This window comes from Mus musculus, chromosome 7 (assembly GCF_000001635.26).
Source record: "Mus musculus strain C57BL/6J chromosome 7, GRCm38.p6 C57BL/6J".
Classification (NCBI taxonomy): Eukaryota; Metazoa; Chordata; class Mammalia; order Rodentia; family Muridae; genus Mus; species Mus musculus.
Window position 1 is genome coordinate 116,824,109 of NC_000073.6, and position 4,822 is coordinate 116,828,930.

General features: G+C 46.5%; 1 pseudogene; it reads right to left on the reverse strand.

Moving 5' to 3' along the window:
* Nucleotides 324–1,745, reverse strand: Gm4366 (predicted gene 4366; annotated as a pseudogene).

Below are 4,822 nucleotides of genomic sequence, written 5' to 3' on the forward strand. Positions count from 1 at the left end.
TCCAGAGTACTCTTTGTCATAGATATTATCATGCTCCCTAGAAGGGGAAAAGCAAGGACTAGAGAATAAGTCTGAGCTTAGAGTTGTGATCTATTGATGATAATAATTGTTCCCTGTATTTGAAAACTGTTGGTTCGCACACCCTCTCTTAACCTCATCCTCATGGCTACTTTGAGAATGTAGATTGATTTGTCCACAATGCATATCTGAAAGATACTCCTAGGAAGCCTTTCCAGAGTGTTGAATTTTATAAATTGAAGACTGGAACACCCTGTGTTCCATACTTCAAGTTCACCATTCTTTTTTTTTTTTTTTTTTTTTTTCAATGTTCAGTTTCCTTTAATGACCCCCATCTCCCTTGAAGGGTAGGTGCAGGCAGCTAGGCGACTGGCAAGACTTGTTCACTTGAAGATCTTGCCTTGATTGACGGCTTTGCCCACATGCTGGAAGGTCCCCTCCCAGGAAAAGTACTCTCGAACCAGGGTCTGGGTTTCTTCGCTCCCAGGATCCAGTTTCCGCCATGTATACGACTCATAGTCCACCTGCCAATCTGGACTCAGCGGAAAGGCAAGCTCTTGGCCTCGGAAGACCCAAACACCAGAAATGGAGCTGCTGTTGTTGGTTCCAAAGAGGATAACACTAGCAAAGGCATTCTTCCTCAGTTTGTCCAATCGCTGAAACATCCCAGTGATGAGGTTGCAACTCATGAAGGTCTGGGTCAGCTCTTCAGGGAAGCGGTACTCGGCATACCACAGGGACCAGCCATCTTTATCAAAGTGCTCCCAAAAATATGGCAGTGCCACAGAGAGGGTGTCCTCATTGGAGTACTTACGCTTAAACTCATCCAACACAAAGGTACTCTTGGGCAGGTGAGCGAAAGGGTCCTTGGCCTTGGGCTCAGCAGCCAATGCCTGCTCACACTCATCCATCTCTTCCTCAGGAGCTGGGGCAGCTGCATTTTTTTCCTCCTTCCGCTCAGCCTGGGGTTTCTGTTTCTCCTCTCATGAACCCTTTTCTTTCCTTGGGGTATCTTTTTTAGACTGGCTCTCTGCAAACTTCTTAGCATCAAACTGAGCCATCTTCTCACACAGCTTCACCTCCCCCAAGATAGCCCTGAACTGGGGCTGGTTAATGCAGGTAAGGAACCACCGGTTGGTATTGGGGAAGGCCTGGCGAAAAGAAGGCTCTAAGACCTGTTTATAGAGCCACAACAGGGTACAGACAACTGTAATATCAGCCAGTGTCACTCGCTCGCCCACTAGAAAAGTTCGAGTCTTCAAGTGAGTGTCCAGCAGCCCCAGGATTCGCTTCACCTCCTCTTTCGCATTTTCAGTGGCCTGTTTGTTGTGGTGCATAATGCCCAAGGTGGGGAACACCCAGGTACTAGCTGGAGGAACGATGTCACTGTCAGCAAAGCTGACCCACTGCACCACCTGAGCTGCCGCCTCTGGCGTACTTCCTCGCAGCTCTTCATTGCTTACATAATAGGCAATGGCATTGCTCTCAAACACACAGAATCCATCATCACCCTCAAATGCTGGAACCTTGCCGGCAGGAAATTTTCGGAGAAATTCAGGGGTGCGGTTGGTTTGGCCAAAGTGGAAGTGGGGTGGTGCGGAGAGCACGCGGACCTGAGCCCCGCTGTACTGAGCAGCGATGAGGGCCTTGAAGGCCCTCCAATTTTCAGGGTATGTGTACAGGGTCCCAGCCGCCATGGTGATTCCGCAGAGAAAGGGGGTGGGGCTCAAGTTCACCATTCTTAAAGTGCATAATCCTTACATGGGTGAGCCCTGTAGCATCCTGTATGCACCTCTTTGTCCTCTCCTCTCCAAGAAGATGACAAGAACAGATAGAACACCTACTGGCTGAGAACAGCACTTGTAGACGGTTTGCAGAACGCTGGGTCCCACTTGTTTTTCTATAAGGAGAAAAGCCTTAACTCAGAGAGCACGTTGAGCTCTCACAAGAGCTGAGCATCCTGGGCTTAAGGCATTAGCTATTCCTTCTAAAGTGCTGAGAATCCTTCCAGGATTCTTGGTTGTAATTCTTGGTTGCCTATGTTCTGAGTAAGCCAATGTTTGCTGGACTTTGTTCCACAAAGCAAACATGCCTGTGCTGCTGAGGAAGCCTTCTGGCCATCTTCATTTCCCCGGTGCTTTACAAGTCTCTCGCTGTTGGAACAAGCATTAGCAGTTAGCGGCTTAGTAATTAACTGGTCAACTAATTCAGTTAACAGTATTAAGCAGGAGGATTACAGGCTAAACAGTTCCCATGGCTTGCTCAATCCTTGCTTGTAAGCTGGGAACCTGACAGTGGTCCCCAGCTTAGAGGAATGAGATGGACAAGCTTCTCTTGTTCCAGGAGGGTCTGTGACATGTGATCCAGGTTCTCCACGCAGTGAGCTCTACTCTCCTGTTCCCCCACACCCAGAGAAAGCAGGAGAGAGAGAAAGAAGAGAAGGAGGAAGAGTGTAGGAGGAGCAGTAATAGGAGGGTCAGATTGGGGATGAGAATGAAGTAAAGGAAGAGGAAGAAAAGAATTGGAAGATGGGAGAAGAGGAGCAGGGAGGGGAGAAAGGGGAGAGGAAAGAGAGAAGGAAAGAGAGGAAGAAAAAGAGGAGAGGAAGGAGAGAAAGAGTGGAGGGAAGAGGCCAAGAGTCCCTTTCTAACCTCAACCACATCTCTTGGATCTTTAAGCTAACTCTTCTGGTTGGGGGTCACAGCGCTTTCTGTTCAGAAAGAAAATAGTTTTCCTGTGATATTTACATTCTTGCAAGGTAAGGTGATCTCAGTGGATACTTACCTTGTAATGAGTTTGCTCATCATTTTAACTGCAAACCAAGGAATCTATTACCTCTCAATGAAACTGCTTCGGTTTCCTACTTCTCCCTCCTTTTTGTTAATTTGAAAGCTCAGGTTTGTTTGCTTGTTTGTGTTTTGTTGGGTCTGCTCCTCTGCAGGTCATGGAGAACATAGGAGAAAAGAGGCTTCAATTTCCATTTCTTATGAGGAAATAAACATTAATCTAAAATAGAATTTTGAGCAAGCAGAGGAAGATGAGCAGGGGAGGGCAAGGCTCTAATTCAGGTAAGTGTTGAGTGGGCCAGTAAACAAAGGAGCGTGGGCTTAATGAAAGCTAAACAAGGAAGAAGGGAGCAGGCTCAGATTTCCCAGGGGTCCCCACCTCTGAATTCTAGTGATGAAAGCTAAGCCTCTGCTGGTCTCTGTGGACATCACCATTCATCCCTCATATCCTGAGCCTCACAGGAGGTTCTCTGCAGATTCCTTATGTTCAGCAGCATCGTCAGGAGCAGAAGTTATCTTCTGGATGAGCACAAGAAATGTTTACACTATATGTTTGTTTGCATGACCAACCAGTGAAAGATAAGATAAAGTCAGACACCAACCTTGTATATCTCAGCAGGAGCCGAATGTTTTCTTTTAACATAAATAAGAATGTAGAGTGTCTGTGAGGAGGAATATTAAGCAAATAGCAGCAGGCAGAGTACTAATATCACAGAAAGCTGTGGAGGTGATAGTTGGATGACTGAAACATGGGAAGTCTTCAAAAAGCAAGTAACCAGAAGAATGCCTTTCGTTTTATTTTACAAGATGCTTGAAGTAGGAAAGTGGAGCTGGATTCGGCTTTGATTGCATAAAGTGGCCTGTCATGACAGCAAACCTGTGGATGGTCACGGTGAAGAGGGCTGGTAGGATAGTGGGCAGTGCGTTGTAATTTCCTTAGCTGCTCAAATCCTCCTAACTGTAACCTGCTCTAAAGAGGAGCTGATGATTTTGCTGCATAGCAACCCACCAGACAGAGTATAGGTTCTATGCCAGTATCAAGAGCCTTCCTGGGACACTGAATGTGAAGATTCTGACATAATGATGTAGGCTGTAGACAGGGATGGGGATGGAGCCCGGCAGTAGAGCACTGGCCTTACATTGCAGGCATGAATTCAATGTCCAGCACTGCAAGACAAGTAAGCAAGTAAACAAGGAAGCAAAGAAGCAAATGTGGGTCAAGGAGGAGGAATGAACCCACCTGTCAATTCTTCTTAGGAGATGTAAGGTCTTGTGCGATGTCTGGAGTCCCTTGTGCCTTCTTCATCTTCAAAGCCCATCTCCCTTTATGTGTGACACATACATGAGCACATGCACCCATGCATGCAGAAGCTTTCTTAGGAGCAGGAAGAAAAGAGATGTTAGTAAATATACAAGGGCTAATATTTTGTACTCGGGGCTCTTTGGTTTGGATCCTTACTCTGCCTTTATTTTGTGGCTGATTGGACGATTTTTCCCCCCTTTTCAATGCCTTCCTGATTCCACCATGGAACCCAGATGGTAAAAGTTGAGTTTTGGTTCTGTTACTGGGTGCTATGTGGCCTAGGGTGCAAACTGTATATGGAAGGGGTATTTCATGGGCCAACTCTCTAAATTACCCTAATTTGATGCTTATAGATTGTATACACAGGGTGAAATGCCACACTGTACTCTCCAGTATATACAACCATTATACAGTAATCTAAGACATTTTGGGGAGTAGAGCTATAAAATGTCATCTTCTGGGCATGCTACGGTACCTCACTCATGAACTCAGCCCCTATGGTTACCTGAGCAAGATTTGCACAAGATCTAGCCAATCAATGTACCAGCACATATGGGGGAGGGACTCACAAAGCTACACCTCTGGCTGAGAAGCTATTGGCAAGTGGTGGCTGGTGGGGAGTCATATTTCCTTGGGGTGTGATTGCTGGTAGGTTGCTCATGCTCCAGTGAATGGCCACACACCTCTGCACACATGAGCAGCACTAGTTAGACTC